Below are 25,635 nucleotides of genomic sequence, written 5' to 3' on the forward strand. Positions count from 1 at the left end.
CTGCATATGCCCTTACGCCATTCGGCTTACCAAGTCAAATATTTGTCCCTCTTTCTATATCATCCAAACCCGCGATGCCGACTCGGAAAAATCGTCCCACTCTTTCGAAGCACTCATCTCGCCATATCGTTCCTTTCCAAATGGCTGAAAAAATCTTGATCCTCCGGGACGCGATGGATGAAATTTTGCGGGACCGAGTATAACGTTTCCGAAACAATTAGTGGGACTACCGGAGTATAACGTCCCACGTATCTACGTGGCATGTTCTACACTTCCGCCAGCTCTTTTGTTTCCCTCTGTTTCTCGTTCCATCGTGTTCCAGTCCTTTTACACACAGGCTGTATATGCACAGGTGTGTTGCTGACCAGAGCCTCGCATTAATTCTACACACACACATATATATATATATATATATATATAAATAATGATCTTCCACTTGAAGAAATTGTGTAATAATTGATAAAAAATTGAATCAGCGAATAATTAGAATGGAAGTTTCGTGGAAGCACGAAGGATATATAATGTCCCTGAATAACCCGAGAGGATTCGGGCTTCCTAATAAGAATATTCATCGAGGCGTGGATGGTTGGTGCAGCGTACGAGGCTCGATATTGATGAAGTAAAATTGAATCATACGTAAACAAGCTGATGCTCGGAATTCTGGAGGTTCCCAGTTGGCCCGACGCAAGGGAGGAAGGAAGTTAAGCTGAAAGTACCTGAGAGCGTCAACCGACGTCAGGAGGAGGTGGGGGTGGAGGTGGGGGTGAGGGTGTGCACCATCTAACCTCCTACATCCCGTTCGTGGATGGATGGTGATGGTGGTTGAGGGTTGGCTTCTTTCGGGCCGATAATCACCGTCGGCTTGAAGCGAGTTGGATTGTGGTGGGTGGGGGGTGGGGGTAGCTGGCTCGAGGCAAGGAAGGAAGAGAGGGGGTTAGGGGTGTTCTCGCTGCTTTCGGGCCACATTAACGTCAATTTCCATCCAGACTCTCGAGAACTTACTTCCAGTCCAAGTTCCTAGGGCTCGCTAAGCCCGCAGAGTCTGCATAGAAGCGCCTCGCGGTCTTCTCCCGCATTATTAATGTTACGAGACACATGAGTGCTGAACGCGCGATGGAGCAGCGGCAAGGACGTTGTGGAAGGGGTTGAAGGGGGGGGGGGGGGGAATGAGCTCCTCGGGAGAAGGCGCCAGTCGCGCGTTGCGAGAAACGCTAAGTAGGGAAACAGAGCCGAAGAGAAACTGACGGGCCAACTCCCCAATCTCGCACAACGCCCGCACTCCTTTCGACGCGCTAATTGTTTGGGAGACGTTCCTCAACACCCCCAACCACCCCTGTGCCACGCTCGAAGTACCGTCTCTCCTACCCGTTCCGCGGATAACGCTATACTCTCACCCCCCCCCCCCCTCCCCTCCCTTTTCCCAATAATTTCATCCTGCTCGAATAACACCCTTATTTATGATCATCGTCAAACGCTTGTTTCTCATTTATTCTTCGAGGTCCCTCAACGCGCGTATACTTAAGATTTGCTTGGCTGGTGTGTCTGTATACAGTCGCGAAGATTGAACTTTGTTTCTATTTCCATGAGTTTCAAGCGTTGATACTTTTCTCGCATAATTTTAAGGTTTGATCAACCGGTGCATATATATATATATAGTTGCAAAGTGTCGCGATCCATGGACCAGAGTACCCAAGATCTTACCAGAAATACACAACGAACAGTGCCAATATCTATTTCTAGCACCACCTACGCCATAATCACTCAAACTACCCGAGAATCTGTAAAGCGTCCAACTTGGTAATGACGAAATTTCCATACCGCACCTCGTTAACGTATATGACCGGCCCAAGAAACTGGCCAGAGATTCTTTGTGCAGGGTCGAGCTATGCCCCAAGCGATTGCTACAGTAACGAGCTTCTTTGATAACGTTTTGTTAAGATCGTTGAATTGATTATTATTATCTCAGCTATAAGATACATCGAATTAACTCGTTCCAAGTACGGTATTCATAAATTCAAAATCTTTAATTATACATTACCGGAACACGGTTCAAACCATAAAAATCACTGTTACAATCAATAAAAAAAAAATTAATCCAGTAGGGAATAATTAAATTACGCTTGAATCACACGATCTTCGAAGATTCATTGTACGAATCCGCGTTGAGAAGTTTTTTGTATATAAAGATAAAAATGTAGAGGATTTTGTTTGTTCGTATATAAAGAGTCGAGTGGAAGATAAAATATAGGAGCTGAGTATATAGCGTTTGTAAGGTATATTAAGAGGGGGCAGGGGTGGTCCGTAATAAGGAAGGAGCGATGAGAAACTACAGACGCATATACATCTATCGGGTGCACGTAGACGCGTAGTAGTGCAGAACGTTGGGTTTTCAGAAAGACCGGCGCTAACTTATCGATTTCTCAGGTTTGGGCTTGGTGGTCGCAGCGCGCCATTGGCCCTTTAAAGGTTCGGAAAAGCGAAGAAAAGTGCGATGCGGGCCAATGGCCAGGCTCGGCGCGGCCTCGGCGGGTTTTTCCTGGATTTTTCGCGCTGCCGCGTTGCGGCGCTTCTAAGAAAGCTGGCGGATCGACGAATCGCAGAGACGCGCAAGCGTCGCGACGCTCTACCATTGGCCGCCCGGCAGCGTCTTGACGCCGCCCCTCGAGAAATCCCGGGAAAACAGGGCTCGTACGTTGCGTTTCCCACTCTCGTTCCTGGATTTTCCCGTTTCTGAAGCAGCGCAGGCAGCCCCCCCCCCCCTCCCTCCCCCTCTTCCCTCCAAAGCGCGCACTTCCTCCAGCCGCCTCTTTTCTCTCCCTCGAAACCTCCTACGACTCCAGACTAGTTTTCCACCCCCCCCCACCCCCTCCTAACCTTCCCGCGTCTCCCTGTTCCACCCATCTTCCTTCACCACCCACCCTACCTTCCTGCTTATACGAGCCCGACTGTCATATTTCTCTCCACGCTCTCGCGTCCTTCGATCTCTCCTATATTCCAACTACTTTCAAATTTATTATTATAACTTTTTTCCAATATCAACCAATAATGATAATAATTCTTCGCTCGTTACGCATTGCTGTTTACAACCTATCGAATTATCGAATAATTTTCTATCGATCGACATTTTTTCCCACATTCTACCCTTCTCCCATTTTCGTAAATTTCAAACGTAAACCAATTACATAAATTTTATCGCAGATTTCATAGAACTCAGGCTACGAATGATTATTTACTCCACAATCTCGATCGTTTTTTCGATCCATCCACGTTATTCTACCGAATTCTCCGCAAGTTTGGCTTCGGGACCGAAATTATTGCTCGGATAATGTCAAATTTTATTTTACGTCGGAATGTTGGAGCGCGAGAGAATTCCCACATAATAATAATATAGTCAATATTCATCCCAAAGTATTTCCACAGTATTACGTCTACCCCATATTGGTTTTCATTGGATGCTTAGAACCCTCTTCTCCTTGATACATCTAGAACTCATATCTCGTAGCCTGCCCAATCAGGATCCCCAATCCTCACGACCCTCGATCCTCTTTCATCCTCATCTTATTGGCTGCTACAGTGCTTCTATAGAGGCAGTACACATACCAGTCTATAGAGAAGTTCTTCCATTGAAACACGATACTACAGATGCCTTTCTTCTCGAGCAACATTTCGAACCATTAATATCCCTCGTAACGCGCCGTCCTCTCCGAATTAACCGTCATTTCATCATTTTTCAACTTTTCATTCCAGCGAGCGATGCTTCTTCGAGTGGCGTGGCCGCTGCACGAATCATCAATCATTCGTTTCTTCGCGACGAGAATTTCCCTCGCTGGTTTGTTTCAATTGGACTCGTATATGCAAACACACGCACACACACACACACACACACACACACATACATAGACATAGGAGTGCTTTGGCAGCTCGAGTTGCGTTTTGCTTTCCTCGCGTCGCCCAATCCCACCCCCCAGTTTCGTCTTGCCAGTTGCTAGCCGAGCTCTCCTCCGGTACGAGTGGGGAAAAGGGAAAGAGAGGAGCACGTGGGCGTAGAACGTTGGGAAAATGGGAAGGTGGGGAATCGACTATGGGATAGAGAGAAGGTTGATGAGGGGGAGGGCAGGCTCCAACTCGACTAGGACCACGGAGCCGCTTCCTCAGATATTAGATTTTACAAGGAGCGTGCTGGGATTTTAGAGGGGTCACGGGAAGGAGACGTTCGGGGGCCGGGGGTGGTTCGGTCGCGTTAGAGTCGGGGGTGGGATAAATATTAATTACGTTCCTAAGGGTTGCCTGCGGCTACGAACCGTTATACTTCCCCGCACGATTCCACCTCGCCTCGCCTCGTCTCGTATCTCCACCCCCTTCGTGTGCCCTCTTACCTTCGATCCCAATCCTAAGACTCCTCTATCCTCCGCACGTCCCCCCCACCCCTCGCGCACCCCCTTCTATTCCTCGCGGATTCTCAACACGCGTGCACCCACCACGACTTCTTATCGATTATCGGAGATCGGCACTGAAATACGTGCAACTCCCAACATAACTGCGGGAATTTCGTAGAAACTTGGAGCTGGCTAATAGCTTTCTTAATTAATCATGCCAGCCTGTCCGCCATTTTTCTTTAGACTCCAACAATTAGATAAGAACGCCCCCGAGTTTCTTGCCCCTTACCTTAGTGCCACACTCGTGCTGTATGCATTACACTCACGTGCTGCACCTTACTCCAACACTTTCAAATTGCATCTCATTGATATCACGTAAGCATATATATATATATATATATATATATATATATGTGTTGTATCGAATGAGATTGTTATTCAACAATTTGTTAGGAACCACAAACGTATTTGCTATATACGAACGCAAAGAGGGTGGCAGAGATACGTCATTCGACTCGAATATCCGTAGATACATATACATATATATATAATAATTGGTTGGACGATTGATCGTTGATATTAGAATATTGGCGAGGCGCAGTTTTGTTGAGCGAAATTTCTCTTTAGCTCTTTTCGGGGAATCGAGCGCTCGGTTCGCCATGAATGCATCGGGGACGGTGGATTGACAAAGATACGTAAGTATCGATAGAATTGGTATAAAACACATCGGTGAGCGTGGCGCGCGTTCGTATCGGGCTTCGGTGGAAAATGAAATTGGAGAGGAAAGTGGAGCGCGTGTGGCGAGAGACGGCCGCGTCTGCGCTGGCCAATGTGATTTTCCACGAACACTGTGCCATTGTGCAATTTATCGGTGCAATTTAACGCCGGAGACGGTGGCTGGGAAATTGAAAAACTTTTCTGCCCAACGCCAGACCGCTTTTAATAAGGCGAATCAATTTAACGTAGGCAGAGATCCCGTGGGAATAAAATCTCCAGCAACTCTTCCCTCGCGCGCTCCAATCTCTTCTTTTTATTGCACTCCCTCTCGCCTATGGTGTATCATTCTCGACAAATCCTTTGTAAAATTGTTCGTTTATGCTCGTCGATGAAAAATATAACCAACCGAGATTGAATTCGTCGAGTCGCCGTTTTGCACCCCATCCACCGTCCTCTCTAAGAACACGTTGATACATTAATAAGTTTTGTTCGCGAAACGCATTTTCGGTTAAATCAGTTTTATCCCAATAATCCGATGATATGCGCAACTGCGCTTTTGTCGCTTTCGGCAAGTATTACACGTCAGCAATTAAGTCGACCTGCAATTTGCCAGCGGCGTTTCACGAGGGGTCAATTTATCGAGCTTGTTACGTTTCACCCAACGTATGCACAATTTATCCTCTATTTTATTCGTCAAATTAATTATTACCCTGAAACACGCTTTTTTGGAGAGATCCTTTTGCCCCTGTGTGTAAATATAATACAATATTTATTTAATTGAAATAGTCATATATATATATATCAAATGAATAACAAAGGATTCGTTTATAAATAAAAATTTAAGAATTCGCTCGATAAAATGATGTAACAATTTTTTGTAGCATATGGATTGTCCGTATGGTCCAAGTGAAAATGAAACGAACCATAGGTCGTCTGGAGTTGAAGGGGGTCAATTTATCGAGACTGCGGGTAATTTTGCGGTGGGAATACTACTGTGGCACTGCTGAGTGATCATGCTTTCCTTGGCTGGGAATGTTTGGAGAAGGAGCTCCACTTTATCCGCAGAGACCTGCAACTCCCCGGAAGGTAAAATAATGCAGTGTGTTGGTCGAAAGGCCGGTAGAGGCGCGACTGTGCCGGGATCCTGGAGGTCCTTAAGGATTAACAGGCAGTGCTGCCACGCTGCGACAGCTTTCCCAAACAAACCAGCTGCTCGCTATATATAAGTCTAGACTACTTTATCCGTTCTTTATTAATATTTACTCAATTAGCATCCATCGTATCAGTGTGGAATTGCAGCTTTGGTATTCCTTTTATAAAATCACAATAACCTCCACATTATTCCTTCTGATTTATTTTTTATTGCGCTTGAATTAATTCGCAATTTTTGCACAAGGTTGGACAATAATTCTAAGCCTTAAAATTATAAATTGTGTTTTAACACTGTTGCAGAAAAGAAGGGAACTATAGTTTCGTCAGGTTCAGAGATTTACAGCGAGCATTGGTGGTTGTGTCAGGGTACAGCAGAGGTGTACAAGCATGGAGTAGTATTTTTTCTGCACTGGAGAACCTGGAGTAGATCTTGGGTCGAAAGCTGGTTAGCCTTTCACGAATTGTTGTCTAGTGGTGTAGAGGTATCAATGGTAATTCAATAACTACAGGAAGAAGGAAAAGGGCTATTTCCCTGGGATAATCCCGAGGGACCCTGGCGAATCATTGTCCGAAGGAATCTACATTGATGCTGAATCAAATCACGGGGTAGCTTCGACCAAGTACGCCATTTACGACTAATGGAAGCCTTCGGTTAGCGTAATGCCCTCAATGAGCAGCTGTCATGACTCTCTTTGATGATCCCACGAACCGATCCACGCGCCAATCGTACACCTCGCACTATTACCGTTGTTTACCATCAAATTCTTCGTTATTGCACCCACCATCCCCATCCTTATCTTCGATCACCACGGATCCATTTATCGTCTCGGGCCACTCGAAATAAATTTTTCCCCTGACTTACACGCGTGTTTCTAGGTCATAACTATATACCCTTAATAACGCAGTGATTCATTATAAATATAATCGTGCACTCTGTATATACAATGTATGCGTTATATACTATACCATCAATAATGTGGTACTACAAACGAGACGCTGCAAATATTTAGAAAAATAATTTATTGCAGAATCGTTGATTTTGTGTAGTTTACTATTTCTATGAATCAAGTGGTACAAAACGAGTTTTTGCAGACATGCAAATAATTTGATAGATACGATGAAATTGAGGTACCTGTCGTTAATAACTCCAATTTCATTTGCGAATACCTCGACAATCCTCGTTTCATTCCTTCTTCAAATATCTCTAGTCATCGTCTACCCTCTTCGCTTTCTCGTCCCATTCGAACTTGACAACTCGACAAAGACGCCTCCAGGCGCTTCTTTCCAACCGAATCTAATCGCACTCGCATATATTCCATCTAAACCAAATACCGCAACTAATTACCACCAGCCACTGCCATTTCTAATTATGAAAATCTTGGCAGAATTCTGCAAAAATATGGGAGAGGGTATGTCGATCATTTTTATTGATATTTTTCTGCATTTACAATATTGCATATATAATTCATTGATAAATTAGACTATATAACTGATAACAAAGGGGTACATCCTCATATAGATATTACGAATTGAACTTACTTATAGTTCGGGTAGATCGAAGTTTAATGCAAGCCGGTAGAATTTCGCGTATGAGTCTTACTCATGGCAGTTACCTAATAGAGACCATGCCTTAAATTTATAACCCTGCGAGTTAGTTTTGCGTTCAACTTACGTATATATATATATATATCTGAAAAATACTAACACATATTACATATATTACGAGAATATCGGTACACCGAAACTATATTTTTTCTTATATTTTAATCAGGGAACAAACGTGTCCAAAAATCAGCAAAACGGCTACCACAAAAATTTCTGAACAATGTTCGGAAAATAAATGTTGTAAAACGTTAAAAAAAATAAACAAGTTTTTTTTTCATACAATTTTACATTGAATTTAATATTACGAGGACGTGGTAGGAAGGAAGGAAGGAAGGACGGACGAAAGGAAGGAAGCTTGGATACACTTTCTCGACGGATTTTCCGTGAGATGAAGAGTAGGAGAGCAAGGAGGGTGGGAGGGGGTGATGGTAGGACGTAAGCGGAGAGGGTTGGAAAAGCAAAAGGAAAGGAAGGCGCAGGGAGTAGGATGTAAGATGAAGGAGGCGTGGCCTCGGCATTGATCCAGAACCCCCACTACCGAGCTTAAAAGTACAACCCTGGCTGCTCCTACCCCTATTCACCCCCGCCTCGATCTCCTGTAAGAAACCAGCAAGAAATGAATATTCATGAGCCACCGGCTTCGCAAGCACCTCTTGATTCAAGCCAAACCTCCCTCGAGCAAAAAAAGCCTCCCTTCCTTTAATTATTAAGTTCCACTGGAACACCCCTTAAAGCTTTTTCGCACACCCCAGCAAACGGTACCAATGCTTACCCCCGCATACTAATTCCACAAAATATACATCAACGATATAATTAACGCCTCTTAAGAATATGAAAATGTGACGGATCATTTTTCACAGCGGAGGGCTTTAATTGAAACTCGAAGGTTGCGGACGAAATGATGGAAGTAGCGACTCTACCTGAATCGAAGGGAGTAGCCGTGTCTTAAATTGTCAGACAATAGCGAGCGTAAAACCGAAATGGCTGGAATCCTGATTTACGAAGCTGTTAACGTATCCGATAAAATACAACCTAGCATCGGTTTTATTGCAGCCATTCCGCGCCATTCCGAAGCAAGGATTTCTCTCTGCAAGACATACTTCACCCTTAGCTCTCCTCTCGCTCCCCTACTCCACCTAGCTCTCATCCCCTTTCAAACATCCGTCCACTTTTCTCCCACGACGATTTCAATTGGCTCCTGTATCTTCCACGCGTTATCCCTCAACAGTTTTTACCGAGCAATTGCAATGTTTAAAAGCTACAAATTAGCTCCCTTGGCGATATAATTCGCTTTGATCGTAAACTGCCTCTGTAACTCAAGCGTGGAACTAAATGCTCGCCTCTGCATTGTATTAGCTTCCGGCGATTATCGTATTTAATTTATTCTTCGCCATAGTGCCTGCGTGGGGATTATAGGCATACAAAATTCCAAGATCCTTTCCAAGGTTTTTTCACCGAAACGAACCTAGGGGAGGAAGATTTTTCCTGGAATTCATATATATAGTTGTTGGAGGTTTGTAGGTTATTCCGTGGGTGTTTTTTATAATCAGAGGAAATGGCGGGAGGCGGATTGAACAAACAGGAGAGAGCAGTCGGTAGCGCGAATCGCGAACGAGTCGCTATACGAGATGGAGAGACGTGGAATATAATCTAGCCTGTTTGAGGAGAACTGGCACCGACTGCAAGTTAGAACAAACTCCCAGTGTACTCTGGAAACGTCCTACCAGCCAACCAACCCCCCAGGATCCCCCTTGGATTCACCCCTCGCCCCTTCCTTCTTCCCTCCTTCCTTTTCCATCTCCTCAGTTCTGAAACTCTCTTTACCTCTCACCCCCCCCCCCCTTCCCTTCAATTGGATAAAATAATATCTCGCGCACTGTAAATAGAAATAGGGATCCCGTCGCTGAAATACATCTCTCAGACAGACGTTCCGGATGATTGTAGTCTTCGATTCGCTTGTCTTGCAGCTCGTGCTTATTTTGCAGAAATTATACCAGCTCGTTCCTACCCTCGAAATGTAAACCTACCTTCGTCAATTATGGCCTGGATGAAAATCATGCCACGTAAAATACCAATGGAGATTCGACGTATCCACGTATTTGTACCTCTGTTTTATTTTACGCGAAAAATTCTCTTTGGTACGAGAGCTTCATTACTACTGTCGCGCGCTCGATTCTTTTCAGATTTTTTCTAATGTTATATAAACGATGCTCAAAGTTTCGTAGACCACGTACTATGTATATGTGTATATATATATATATTGGTTCAGGGTTTGCTGTAATCGGCAATCAATCCGCAGCCACTTCGGTTCATCTCCTACCTTCTATCCAGCAATTAGATAAAGCAATATCCTGCGACAGTAAATAGAAATAGAGATACCACAATTAATTCAAATGTAGCCACGAATCGGAATGTGGTACATGCTTATTTAAAAACAATGTGCAAAGCACCTGTTCTAGCATTTTCCTACGATGCAATTCTTAAAAACTCTTATAATCGTGCAATTAGTCGATTATCATGTAGGTATTATTGATTAATGAATTAATTATTCCTAAAACAGGAGTTGTTTTGGTTCTTTCCTCTAATACTCCGCAAAGTATAACTATATTTTAGTTTTTTTTTACATCACAATTCTTACAATTTTCTATGATTACGTAATCTATCGATTACAATAACAGAGAATAGAGTAAAGAAATTTTTTGTCCTGCCGAGAAACCAATTTTGTTCCTTCGTGGAGCATTCACCTCGAGGATCGTTCGACTAGCAATGGAATTGATCTTCGAATCCGAGCTACCCTGTGGTTTCCGCTAGTTCGCAGAGTGCCGATCCTTTAAAATATTTAGACCAGGTAGTCCAGTGAGATGGCGAGGAGGGTATCTGTGCAGGGGAGGAAGGGTTGGCTGGCTGAGGCAGCGTAGAGACTCATCCAAGTTGGCAACTTTCGGTCGTATTAGCTTTTGTATATATATTACCTCATTTGCGAGAGGAAAGCTTATACTTCTAGCCCCTGTAGGCACTACCCTGGCGTACATAGGTGCGCGCTCACCTACTCGCATCTCCTTATGATATACTCTTGCACGTGTTCACCTACTACACACTCTTCATCACTCGTTGTTACGCGAATTAAGCGAGGAAAAGACTCCTGGGTCAAGAGAGACCCCGTGACACGCATATTTTAAAGCACTCGAGCTTCCAGCAAAGTTTATTCTCCGAAACAATCCCTCCTCGCTAGAGCATTACAATGCTAAATCGTCAGCTTTGCCGTTTATTCAATTTTTTAATGGCTTTAACGCGCGCTTCTGAGTCTCGAAAATGGTTCGAGGGGCGGAAATAGTTATGGAGCGTGTAAGAAGCGAAATGGATTTGCTGGTGGGAAAAAGGGAGGAGAAAGAAAGGAATTTGGTGGTTGAACAGCGCCTTGGAACAAGTATTGCCTGGCTGTCAGACTGGTGTGGGATCCGGGAACGGGAAGGAAAGCAGCGAGGTTAGGTCGGAATATAGTTTAAGCTAGACGAATGGGCTAGTGGGTGGGTTGGAGGCAGAAGAGTGAGCCGAGGTGGGTAGTTTTGCCTGGGTACCGCCGCTACCTTCACCACTACCACTACCATCATTGCCAACGTCACAGTCTCTCTCTCTCTCTCTCTCTCTTTCGATGCAACTATACGTCTACCCCAAGACACGTGCCCCTCTCGATACTAACAAGACACTTACCTTGCCGAGCACCACTATTATATACCTTTTACCAACGTCCCTCAAAGCCCATGTCCAAGGATCACAGAGAATTCCTGATCAGCCGATGAATTTCCCAATGTAAACTACCCCCCCGAGAGTTTTTCCCATTTACCATCCTCGTCTCGACCCTAATCGCTGTATAAAAAGAAAACAAACACCTGCTTGACTGTGAAAAACACTACTCCGCCCATACGATGGAGATGCTTGAAATATTCAACGAAACAATAAGAAAATTTACGGTCGTGGAGGAAAATTTGAATGAAAATTTAAACCCATGAATTTTTCAACAGAGACTCGACTTTATAGTTGCTTCATGATACTTTCATCGTTCCATCAATATTGCACGTAGTTTGCAATAACATTAGAATTATTGAGGTCTGTCCATAAAAGCGAGAAGGTCAATTTTATCGTCCAATGGCTAATTAGTGAACGTTTTACAGATATGTTTGAATATCTTTCGTTAAAGTCTGTAAGAAAGAGATGCAAAATTTAAGGAAAAGACACATCTAAGTTTGGTTATAAGATTTAATAAAGATTGGAATGTATATGAGAGTGGAAGGAACGAGGGAAGGATGCAGGACTTGGTCGCTGATGCCTCGAGGACTCTGAGAGATGCTGTTTTAGTCACCTTAGTGGTTCGAATACATACAGAGAGTCATATGAGGATCCTTGCTTACTACCACCAAAGCCAGCATCCCCTCCTTGAAGCTCGCAGTGCCTTCTCCTCTTAGGGTCCTCCTCCCCCTCCTCCTCTCTCTCTCTCTCCCTCTCTTTCTCATCCTCCACCTTTAGCTTCCCCTCTAGCTCCTCCACCTCTTCTCAACGACGCCATACCCTCGTTCATAATATCCTGCACGTCAGACTTTGAAAACTCCAACAATTTCCTCCTGCCGCCTGGTTGGAGAGCCGAGGGGTGGCGGCCGGGCTCCGGGGCTCCGTCGAGTTGGTTCCAACCGGCTGATGCTGCTGCTTCTCTCTTGGTAGTAGTAGTAGTACTAGTACTAGTAGTAGTAGTAGTAGTAGTAGTAGTAGTAGTAGTAGTAGTAGCAGTAGTAGTGTAGTGGTGTGGTGCCGTTGCTGTTCCTCCGCTATACTGCTCCACTGCTGGATGGTGGTGGCGAACCGACGGAGCGAGGGAGACGAGTTTCGAGTTTATATAAAGTTCGGGCCGCATCAATAATTATAAGTAGAGAGCCAAGCCAAGATGGCGCTCCGCAGCACCTCGTCCTACACCGAGTCATTATTCAACCTGTCCTTACGCCACTCTGTCTGTCTATCCGATACCCGGTATCACTTTGGAAAATGACCCTTCCTCCCTGTCTTCTGACCTCCAATCTTACCTTCCAATAACTTACAGCCTCTTACATCAATCTTACGGCTACTTCTGCAACAAACAATAGTAACTTTTTTTATTTATATATATATATATATACACTTTATTATATGCAACAATAAGTTAAATATTTGTTAGAATGATATTCGCTATATCGAATAAGGAAATTTCAGGGCGATATATACAGAAAGCTGTTTATGAAAAGCGTCGTTCAATATGGGCAGGAATTGTGCGGTAACATTTTGCTCAAGGTTTCGAAGGGTTAACAAAGGTTCATATAATTAAAGGGGTAGAAACAACCGAGAAGGTGAAAAACATTAAGGGTGTTTCTGCTCAAAGAGGGTTGATTCAGGGAAAGATGACGGTTGATTAATGTTGGGGGTAGTTTCTTACCCACTCCCTTCGGAATATTTGGTTACAATGGCGGAGCTCTGCCTAAGATAACGCGGAGAATTAATATCGCATAGGACGTCCAACCCTCTTTATATTCCACGTCCTTAAAATCGCTTTCGGTGCTGTCTGAGCACGTTCGATACAAAATGGCGAGAAGATTTCGTTGCTGCGTTAATGTATGCCTTTGCAGGTGAAATTTATATCTTCCGCAAACTCTACATATATATGTATATATACACATACACGCAGACTTTATTTGTTTTTGCAAAGAAAGCGGGACAAAGGCGAAGCAACGATAATTTCTCCGGAAAATTGGTGGTTTGTTTGATAAGAGCAGTAGCAATTTATCAGGGAGTGTGCTTTCTTGGTGCTGGTTGGAGCAGGGTTCTTTTGGTTTCCGCGGCGGCCGAGCAAGTAGAAGATTAATAGACGAACAAATTAGCGCAAAGTTTGCCCGGCCGCGTGTACCCGCGGCACTAATCCCGTGCATTAAAAGTTAACGGCGGGCTTGGTGCGGCCCGTGTGTCCTCCTAGCATTAGATTTCTGAGTTTCCCGCCCGAGTTAGGGCAACACCAGATCTGCGTTTCAACTGGAAACTACGTTAGGGACAGATTCGAGCCGATCTCTCCCCTCCCCCCCCCCCTCCCCCACCCTTTGCCACCTCTCTGCCCCCTACCCACTCTCCATTCCACTAGCTCCTCCACACTTACCGGACTGAGGGGGTTACCGCATTCTACACCCTCTTTCACCTTCTACAACCTTGACTGACCGGAAGTAACCTAGCTGCAACCGGATTAAAGGGATCGGTGAGAAAAAAAACATTCGTTCCAAACTGGTTATTCTACCTCTATAATAATATATACGGAAGTAAGTAGAACAGATAAATATAATAATGCAAACGAGTGAAATATCGAATTATATTATACGAATATATATAGAATCGTGGGGAAGAAGTTGTTGGAAGAAAAATATTTATCAGAGTCATAGAGTAACGTCATAATTATGGCGGGGAAAAAGGAGGAGCGTAGTCCCGAGGGGAAATTGCAGGATAGCGGTGGAAATGAGAAAACGAGAATGTGCGGTGGTGAAGCGAGTCGTTGTGTAGGAGGGCGGGGGAGGGGGGCAAAGAAATCACTGCGAGCACGAATCTGGGTCGAGCAATTCGGGCTGAACGATGGATAAGGGGGTGGCCAGCGGGAAGAAGAAAAAGAAGGAAACGAGAAGCTGCAATTGGGTAGAATGTATCGTGGGGAGATAGGAAGGGTAGGGAAAAAAGAGGAAAAGTGAGTTTTAGTGGTGTAACGAGCCACAGCTCGGCGGGAAAGTGGAATGGTGTGCGGTGGGCGGCGCTCAATTTAATGGCAGTGGAGAAAAGGAGAAAAGGAACGGTGGAAAAGACGGGAAACAGCTTAACGGGGTTAAAACCACCCACGGGCAGGAGCTAAAAAAGCTAAGCGGCGTTTTATAGACCCAACAAGCTTCCCCGGTGTACCCATCGGGCGCCAACCCCCATCCCTCCCCCCCCCCCCCACTCCTCCTCCTCCGCTTTTACACCCTTCCTGGAAATTAGAGGCTTTTTGTGCTAAATATACCCAACCCGGTGCCCTCTTCCATTCCGGCCCGCACTCTTCGCTCCAACCACCGGCGCACCGAATCTCATATTAATTTCACCGGCGTGAATCTACCCACTACAAATTCAGAGCTGACACTCTTTTTAATCTCTCAACGAGATACTTTTTTAACTCGATGCACCTCCGCTCTCTAACCAGCTCTTCGGGCTAATTAACCACTCGCTTATACTCTTTAGTTCGTCGCACGCTCCTCCTTTTCGCATTATCATTCACGATGATTGTGAGTGTGCTGAAATTTTTATTCGCTCTTCGCTCGGTCGTTTGATCGACGAGATTTTTATTTGGTCGATGTTTTAAGCATTTATTTCTTTCGAGCGAACGATGGTCCATTTGAATCTTGCGAAGGAGGAAGACACGGGTATGATGTCTGATTTGGGGGATCTTTGGCGCATGGGTCGAGTGAAAATAAAACGCTCGACCAACCGGGCAAGAGAGTGTAAAACGAGGGTATAGCGTTGTCTCCCACATAAATTAGCCTATGGGAGTAAAATGCAGAACATTCGTTCGAACCACAATTCAACACTGTGCGGATTGGTCAAAGTTTTCGCTTTATCTGTAGAAAGTGTCGAGGAGGAATATAGGGTTTGCTATGACATTCTGGCTTCATCCAATTATCACCGGATATCAATAGAATTTTTAATTTTCCAATATTCCCACTGGATAATTATCAGTATCGTTTGTCCTTGATAAAACTGTTTGATCCAGCAAAGGATCCTCCTACTTTTATATTCTCGATAGTTTTTTTCGCATCGATTTACAAGTACTGAAAATGTTGCGTAAATAAATTGAAAGCGAATCTATAAATTTATGGAGAATTCGTAATTGAACGTTGGTTCGAAACTAGTGCCTATCCCAAGGGTATCGTATACAGCTGAATACTACTGTGTCATGGAGGAATATTCCAGCTTCTGGCTGATATTAATTATATATCGTTATTTAATTGCTTGATGCATCGTTGTATCGAGATTTTACGAATAATATGAGAAAAAATGCCCCCTTCCAGTCTCTCTTCCGAGAAATCGGGAGAATTTTCCAGAAGCCTGCACAAATAGCACGCAATTTTCAAAATTGGCTTCATAGATTTACGCTCCCGAGTACTATATACATATATCAACTTAAACAATTTAGATAGATTTCAAATTTAATTATTTCTACGGCGACATCCCACGTGGATATCTTCAACTCACCCTTCCCCCTTTCCTGTCAAGCTTGGAAACGGAGGTTTCGCAACGTAATTGCATAAATGAGAAAATTCGAGTGAAACGTGTACCACGCGAGGAGTCAAAAATACGTACGAACCTATAAATAATTGACAATCGGGTTCTTATCGAATCTTATCTGGTCTCGCAGGGTGTGTATTTTTAGGAAAATATTGGACAATTTACGTATCTGGTTGTGTGTGCATAAAGACCGGAGGCAAGGCTTCGGTTATAACGCACAGTCGTTGTATAGTTGCTGCGCTATCTGGGCTTGGATAGAGTGGCCAGATATACGCGCGTATCACAACACATTTCGCCTTCCAGCAAAGATCGTCGCCGTTACGGTTCCCGTGGGCATCGGGTAGACGCATCGGGTTCGACGCGTCCTTCTCGACTCGTACTCCCCCCTCGTACTTATATACCCATGAATTTTCCCACCTTTCTCTCCGATCGGAGCCACGATTTCTCAACGAGAATCAACCAGTCCCTTCCTATGATATCTATTGCACGTATGTACAATCCCCTCTCTCGCGGTATAATGTATAAAGAAAAGCGTAAAAATTTATAAATATATTTAATAAACAAATTACATTGACTATAAATTGAATAAAAGAGAAGATTCAGAGGTTATTCCAGAATTTAACGTTAAACACGGTCGAGTTTGGTCGGACAAAGGAGGGAAACTGGCTAAAACGTATATATATATATATATATAGACGGGTCTAAAAGAGCTGCAAGAAGACCGCAGATAAGATTATGGAAGGTAATAGATATAGGAGTATAAGAGGCAGGCAAGGTACACACAGAGGGTTGAAAGGGGGAGGGGGATAGAGGAGAGTGCGAGTAAGAGAGTACGGCGGCTTGCATAGGTGCCACTGGGGGGTGGTTGGGGTTATTGAGTGTAGTGGTGTGGGTAGGGGGTCCGGGAGCAACGTAGGTGGCAGCTTCGAGGAAGGCAGCCCTCCTCGGGCGCCGGCTTTCAAGGCAATATAACTCGAAAATGGTGGCTGGCTTGCGAGTGCCGTTATCATTTCTTAGCCCTGTATCAGCCCGCCCTCCCGGTTATTACTGCACCCCCGGGGCTACGCCATGGACTCTTAGATAAGCCACCCACCGCGAATGTGTATTGTCTGTTTCGCCTACCCTCCTTTCCCACTATTCTCCTCCAACCACCCCCCCCCCCCCACCCCTCCTCTCCTTTTCCACAAACTCGCGTACAATCGCGGCTCGCAACCCGAAAGAGAAGGAGAGTATACCAAACGACTCCACCACCACCGATGCACACCGTACACCCCCTAACCAAGTAACCACCTACGACGCTCGAGATGTGTAGAATTGTTTGAGAATCGCCCGAAGCGCCGCGAGATTACTTGGGAAAACGGATATGCCGTTCGCCACCGTCTCGCGAGATAAGTCCAGCGACCGGGAAAAGGACCCTCGGGAGGCCCGATCGATTTCCAAATCTTCATACCCTACACGCTCGGCTCCTTCTTTCCGTGCATTTCAACGATTCTCGATTTTCGAAATTATATGCTGATGAAAGTAATGTATATACGTTGATTGACTAGATTTTAGGGGATGACAGCAGTCAGTGGTGTGTTTGGTTAGACGAGCGTGTAAAAAGTTTCAAATTGAGCTTTATTTTATTTTAAAATGAACGCAAGTCCAACGACGGAAAAAACGATCACTAAAGCTACTTGATTGAGTTGAAAATCTTGTAACGTTACTTTCTTGTTCTTTGTAGCTATTTCTATAGAATGCTTGAGACATTTGAAATTGTATTCTGATTTATGTATACGTTAATTTACTGGATTTAGAGGGGAACGAGTAGTTAGTCACGTATTTGGTCGGACGATCGTGTCGAGCTTCAAATAAGACTATTTTTCATAAAAGCGAACGTAAATTCAACGACAAAGGAAAGGATCTTCGCGGTGTCCAATCGATGTCAAAATCTTGCAATAGTAGAATTTCGTTCTTTCTACCAGTTTCTAGAATCCTTGCTGTTTAAAGTCCAAAATTTGTAAATACATAAACATAAATTTACTGGTTTTCGAGGGAAAAAAAGTAGTTAGTCACGTATCTGGTCAGACGAGTGTGTTAAGCTTGAAATCCGACTGTTTACCATAAAAGTGAACGACACGGGGGTATAGCTGGAGGATATTAACGGATTTGAAGGGAAACGATCGATTTTACGATAGGGCCAGGTGCGCGCGTTTATCCGGTCAGCTCTAGGATAACGCCAAACGTGTCCTGTAAATCTGCATGGAATGGGTTGGCTAAATTGTTTGGATCAACGACTATTCTTCGTCGAGTTTGAGCGATTGCCTATATTATATTCGAGAAGAAAAAGCAAAAAAAAAAAGAACAAACAAAACAAAATAGAAAAGCAGAACGAGAGGTAAAAGATTTTTAGACTCGTCTCTGGTCCGAGTGGTCAACTTCCGGTTGTTCCTCGCTATTTGCGGATTTTCTACTTTGGAGAATGAACGCTCGACGCTGCATTAACGGTAAGACACTTGGACGCTGTTTCCTCAGGACGATCAGGGTAAATGTTGTGCAGATTGCATTTGCAGAATTGTCGGTATTAATTTAGCTAGCGTGCAATTTGTCGATCGTAAATACGAGCTCGTGAAGGACTGTTGGATTTAAGAGAGATTAACGTCGAGTAGAAACGGATAAGGTGAACTAGGAACGAAAAACAGGGATTTGGGTGTGCACTGACAGATTGACCTCGATGCTACTGTTTTGCCCAAGTATCGCAGGAGGCCGATCGAGGATTAGGCGGACACCAATTCAACGATTGATTGGCTCTAATCTCCACAGTGTTCTATTATATATATATATATATATGTATATAGCTTCCAGTAGTTTACTTGGCGGAGTTGGCACCTTCCGAGGGTGGATTCGGCGAGGAGAAGAGGGAAAGAATCGAGAGAAAGTGCGAAACGTAAGACGAGGAGTGAAGTGGGGGCGAAAACTTGGAGCAGCCGAGCGATCCTCGAACAAAATTGACGAAAGGACGGACTCGGCGTTTGTTTGGGGGTTAGAAAAGCGAGTGAGCGAGCTTCGAAATGAACGAGTCCAAATGAGGTCGCCTCGACTGACTGATGACGTCATTACTGTCAGGCTTAATGAAAATTTCCGGAAAGTTACCGCTCGCCTCGACTGGTGGCGCCATGTTACCTTCCTAGAGCGGTACTAGTGGGTGGGTGGAGGGGGATTCCCGCGAGCGAGCGAGAAATTTTACGAGAATTTCCGAGACTAATTTCTCCGGCGCTTTGCGCTCGAGGCAGGCGGGCGTCGTTAATTTCTGACGTTAATTGCTAAACCTGAAGTTTCTAGAAATTTCCTGGGTGCCCCTAACCTCACTTCCACCGCGCGCTACTTCTCTCCCTCTCTTTTCCTCTCCTTTCTCATTCGCCCCCTCCCCCTCTACATCCTAGAACCGCTGGCACATCCCTCTCGCTCCCAATATATGCACGTACGTACGTATATACATATATATATATATATATATACATGTCCTCTCTCTCTCTCTCGAGCTCGTCGGTTCATCCGGTTTTCTGATATGAAGATTAAACATCATTTATTCAGAAAAGCCCAACGGGCCCTTCTTGACGAGGCCGTCGAGGTTAGGATCCCCTCGCCTCCCCCCCCCCCTCCCCCTCCGGCCCCACATAACCCAACTTTTCAACAGGGTTAACCAGTCTTAAACGTTTTCCCGCCACAAAATGTTGTTCGGTGAAAAATTGGCGGTTCCGCGCCAAAGTCCAAAGTCCAATTAGGTATCATCTCGCGCGACCACGAGCAGAGCGAAAATCTGCCGCTCGTTAAATATTTAGCGGTGTCCCCCCCCTCGGTAGTCTAGCTTGGCCTAGGAGGCCACCTATCGAGTCTGGCGTCCTTTTTCACGTGGCGCGGCGCGACGCTACGCGTCGGCCGAGCAAGTTTCGCGTCGCTCTACCCTTTCTAGGCATCTCCCCCCTCCCCCCTCCTATTGCCACAGCCCATCCCCGAAATATCAGAGGCACGGAAGGGTCCACCCGCTCGGGGGTCAATTTCGCAGCGATAAAAGGGCGAGTTCCTTGCACCCTCGCTTAGTTGTTTAGTTTTCCGCCATCTTTGTTCGCGCTTAGACGCGGGGAGCGGGGGGAGGGGTATGACGGTGGGTTAATAGCGGGCGCCGGCGGTTCTGCAGGCAGGAACGCCAGGAGAGTTTCTCGGGCGAGCGGTGAAAGAGAAAGAGAGGCGACGTATAGAGGGGAGTGGGAAAATAGAAAGAGGCGGAGGAGGGGGTGGCTGAGCAGTGGCTCGACGTGGTTCTTGCGGGGGTGGGGGCCGAGAAGAAGGAAGCTAGTGGGGATGGGGTGGGAAAAGAGAGAGGTCGTTGCTTCGGCAAATCGGCGGACTGGCCAGAATTGCGAGAGGGGGGTGGGGGTGGGACAGAGATAGAAAAGAGAGGCAAAGAGGGGCTGTGTGGAAAAGTGGAAGGAAGGAAAGAGAGAGGGAGAGGGAAATTCGAAGGCAGGCTCGAGAAGGAAGGTGCATGGAGAAAGAGGAGCGGTTCTGCGCGCGGAGGGGCAGAGACTTTACTTACTTACACCCCCACCATGACTCGCGCAAGCTAGAAAGGACGAGCTCGAGGGAAATTCAATGAGTGAGACGAGGCTAGCCATAGTTATTTCTGTAGCGCGCGCGCAAAAGGCGCCGTAACGATTTTCTGCTCCTTCGAAGGAATATGAAAGGCGATATTTGCGCGAACCCAGAACCGGCAACGGTGGTGGAGGTGGCGGAGCTCGGTGGGTGTCGTGGGTGGTGTGGGGTTGGGTGGGGTGGCGACGGGAGCTTTTCAGGCTGTGCTTAGGGCTGTCTCTCTCTCTCTCTCTCTCTCTCTCTCTGCCTCTTCACCTTCCCTGCCTGGCGAGGATCAGGCTTGCTCGGAGACTTGAAGGTTGGGTCGCCCAGCAAATACCGGCCGGTGGGATTTAAGGGATGAAAAGAGGCAGGAAGCCTTCTTTGCTGCTGCCTCCGTGCCTCTTTGATGTCTCACCCGAAGTGCCGCCTAATTTTCACTGCTCTCTCCCTCCTCTCCGCTCTCGGGAAAACCTACGAAACGATGCAAAGCTATTCCACCTGGATTATTTGATTCATTACTTTTCTGAATAGAGGCTTATAGCGGTCAAACGATCATTCCGGAGGGTTCAATTTACCTCATTTTTTGCTCCAGTAAATTTAACTTTATAATATATGTATCTTTTCTCTCTCGGAAATTCAGCGGAATAGAAATATTATGTAATATATATATATCAGTAATGTAATTTTAGGAATTTTCAATTAAACTAGATTTTCTTTAAAATTACATTGCGATTAAGTTTTTAAGGAAATCTCGAAGAGAGGGATTATGTATATATATATATATATATATATATATAGAATATAGCTCCTTTGGCAAAATAGTCTAATCTCAAGAATTTAATGAACTGTAAGAGAAAGGGCTTAGCTTCTTGACGTTCAGCAAATCTTCCAGAGAGCAAGATTTGAATTACCCTAAACCTAGGACGGTTTTACTATTACAACTGCGGATCCTCGTTCGTAGATATAAACTTTAATGGAGCAGCTCGTCAAATTAAAAGGAAATTCTGAAAGTTCCAAGAAATTATGTATTAATATCTCATCGGTGTCTCGACTCGTTATCAGCATTGGGGGGAAAAGAAGTTTTTACGCGAATCTCACAAGAAGAAGGAAGGTATAACGAAGTTGGAATGTCCGGTGGGAGGTTAAGGGTAGGTTGGAGAGACAAAAGGGGATTACTTAGCAAACAAAAACATGTTTCCTCTTGACGTGGAAACACTTTTAGCAGGAAAGGCGACGAAGGGAGTCGATGCACTCTGTTGGTCGTTTAAGACAAAAGCACCAGGGGGTAAGAAGGGGATGATGAGGGGGTTAAAGGGGGTGGCTCGAGTGTAGATTCGAGGTCGGTGGATGGCGGTGAAGAAGAGGTGTACCTGGGTTGGAGCTCCCTCATTCCCAACTGGAGACTTAGAGTTGGTAATTAAATACAAGGAACCTTGCTTCGCTTCGTCTCGCCTTGAGTCAGCTCTCACCCCCTGTCCTCTTTCGTCCCCTTTAGACCCCTTTTACTTCCTTCCCAGCCCCCTTTCCACCCACCGAACCACGCCATACTCTGCGCTTCTCTCTTCTCTTCGTCTTCTTGTACACCCTCCCTCCCCCTCCCCCTCCCCCTCTTCACTCCTTCCTCTTCCCCCACTAGCGTGCCCGGAATACAGAGAAGGCTGTATTTAATTCGGGACTTCATTCGATTTACTTCAGGCCGTAGATTAGGCGCCCAACTTCTACTGAACGAATGGCGGCTGCGCTGGAAAACTGATAACACTATATATATATATATATATATATATATATATACCAAATAGACGAATAAAATTTATACCGTACGAGAGCCACGAAGTATCGCATAAAATATATTAAAAATATATTGCATTATTTTTGTCAACCCAATATTAAGAGTTATTCGTGATATAATTCTTTATATCGCGAATTAGTCATAATACCAATAAGTTTAGTTTATTCGTATTAAAAATAACCGATTGACAGATTGTGAAAAATGACGTAAATTTCTTCTCGCTTTATTTTTAAAATTATAATAGTAATAACAATCTACATATATATTTATGCAGAGCTACGATAAAGAGAGAGAGAGAGAGAGAGAGAGAGAGAGCGCAGAGAATGAATTGATAATGTTTTGTTTATTGAAATGAAAACAGGTACGTCAGTGTAGGCCAATATCGAGTGAGAGTTTGATCGTGTTTGTGAGAGTAAGTATGTGAGTGAGAGGAAAGGAGAGCAGTGTAGCGTTGCAAGCTCGCGTTTCTTTTCATAAATCAATTTCTCGATGAACCGGCAAGACGTGCGCGCATAGTCATGCCATTATTGGCAATAACAGTGTTACATCAGCCAGCCAGATGGCTTTCTCTCTCTCTCTCTCTCTCTCTCTCTACTCTGTCTTATAGCAAAACCTCTTTCCACCCCCATTGGCCCTGTACCCCTCGCCGTTGCCTGCTCTTCTCGACATCATCCAGCCTCATCTCTGCTAGCACCTCTCCCCCCCCCCCCCCTCCCCCTCCTCTATCCTTCTCTCTTTCTCTCTCTCTCTCTCTCGCACTCTCCAGAGGTGAAACTCAATTCCCCAGGCCGAAGCAAGAGAGAAGCCAAGAGGGAGCGCACACTTTGCTTGCTTGCTTGCTTCCTCCTGCTGCACAAGACGAAATTTCATTCCCGCTCGCGCCCATCCTGTGCCCGGTAATTGTGCACGTGAAGCAACCTGAAACCTGCATTTGCCCGTAGGTTCGCAAAGGAGTCTCCCACCCACCCCCACAGAGGTACCTCCTAGTTACCTCTGAAATATCCGACAACACCCCCTCCCCCTTTTTCAAAATCCTCCCGATCACCTCGCCCACCCTTAAATTTCCTCAAAACACTAAATCTCTAAAAAAATGAAGAACCAACCCTTCCTCGTCTAACCAACCCCCGGTCTCAATTGGAACACCTAAAAAACAACCCCGGATCTCGAAAGCAAGATTAATAGCGAAACGCCGCGAGACGATAAGGGAGCACCGTGGAAGAAACGACGAAGGCGTTAAGGAGGGCAATTACAGAAAGGATTGTAAATTCAATTCTTGGACGACCCTCCGGCCATTTATGCAGTGCGTCGAGTCGTTGGGGATTACGAAGGGTAGAAAGAGGGGGTCGAGAGAGAGAGAGAGAGAGAGAGAGAGAGCCAAGTCCAAGAGGCCATAAAACGTTTGGGCCGCGAATAAGACGAAAGGCGAGGTCGCTGCGTCGCACCGAGATTGCTGATGAGGAGGGGGTGGGGGTGGTTTCTCGCGCTCTTTCCACAACGGTATAAATTCTCGGCTGGTCCTCGCGTGTGGAGGGCAGCGAATAGGAGGAAGGAGACAGAAGAGAGAGCCCGTGCCCCGCGTCCTGCTTCTTGCAGTAATTTCGAGCAGCCCCGCCTAATCTCGTTCTAAAATCTAATTCCGCCAACAATTTCTAAGCCGGTCCATTAAAATTCTAAGCACATCGTGCAGGCGAGGAGGAGGCAGCAGGAGCGGCACAGCGGCAGCAGCGGTGAGTCGGAGCGAGAGAGAAGGAGGGCGAGGTAGGGTGGAAGGAGCCTGGGGTGGATGGGTGGGCTGGGGGTTGTTCGGGGGCGGTTGAAACAATAAGAACGCTGTGGAGGCAGCGGCCCCAGCCTCGAAGCAGCCCCCGCCACGGCGTAAGAACGCCGTAAAAGCTCGCCTCGTGCGCTTTCATTGGCTGAGCCGGCGCCCAACGAGCGAGATATCGCGCAAATAGCGACGACGCCGGGCCGCGAGTCCGACAGAGAAGGAGACTCGCTATGAAAGACGAAAGTGGAAAGAGGAAAGAGGAAAGAGAAGGAAAGCCTTGCCTAGCGCATAGCCAGCTCGTCTAACTCCGAATAAGAGAGGGAGAGGGAAAAAGAGAGAATTTCTCTCCGACTCTCTTGGGAGGCTAGAGCAAGAGAGAGAGAGAGAGAGAGCTATAAGCATTCTCGGTACAGCCGCAATAAAGGACGCTTTTCATTCAGCCGTCTTATTGTTAGCTTTTGTTGCTACTGTTGCTGTTTCGCTCGCCACCATTCACCACCCTTCACCAACCTTGCCATCTTTACCACACTCTCCAACTCCTTGCACCTTTTCCTTTCCATTTCAACCCCTTTCTCTCCTCAACCCTCGTCGAAGATCGTTCGACGGATGAAATTGCTTCAACGCAAAACAATGATGCAACATTTTCTTGATTTTCCTCTAATACACGTTCATGAGTTTTTAAATAATATTCCAAGGTTATTTACATGGAAATTGGGTGGTTTCAGGAGCAAAAGTGTACTCGGAGATTATTATTGCAATTGGTTGTCCGAAACGGTCAAATGGGTTTCATGAGAATGTTACCTAATTGCGGCAGCTCGAAAGCAGTCCGTGTTATTTCTTGGAAAAGCAAGGGAAAATTCAGTTTTGTTAGGCATGTCACGCGGGCGACTTTTCCCAACAGTTATTGTCCCCACCTTAACCCTCGGCTAAAATCTCAGCCATCCTTCGACACACCCAGCATGAGGCAGCCCTTGGCACCCTTACGGCACTTGGAGGAGACGCGTCGGTGTTCCTCTCTCTCTCTCTCTCCCTCTGCCTCTCTGCCTCGGTCGTGCAAGCGAGACCGAGAATGGCAAATGGAGTGAGTCGGACCCGCTGCTGTTTGAGTTTGAAATTACGAAGCGAGAGAATTTATATGCCGGTGCCGCCTGTTCTTGCGCGGCACACTAGAACTTTCATTTATTTAAAGAGCCTTACTAGCTGGAGCAGCAGCCGCCGCTTCGAGATCGCAGCCAGCTTCAAGAAGAGGGCCAGCCGACGTTACACCCCATTTCCTAAACCCCGTGCCATCCCCTTACATCCAG

Source organism: Prorops nasuta, unplaced genomic scaffold (genome assembly GCF_024137725.1).
Source record: "Prorops nasuta isolate Cenicafe-Biocafe unplaced genomic scaffold, Cenicafe_Pnas_1.2 PNAS00060, whole genome shotgun sequence".
In the NCBI taxonomy this organism is placed as follows: domain Eukaryota; kingdom Metazoa; phylum Arthropoda; class Insecta; order Hymenoptera; family Bethylidae; genus Prorops; species Prorops nasuta.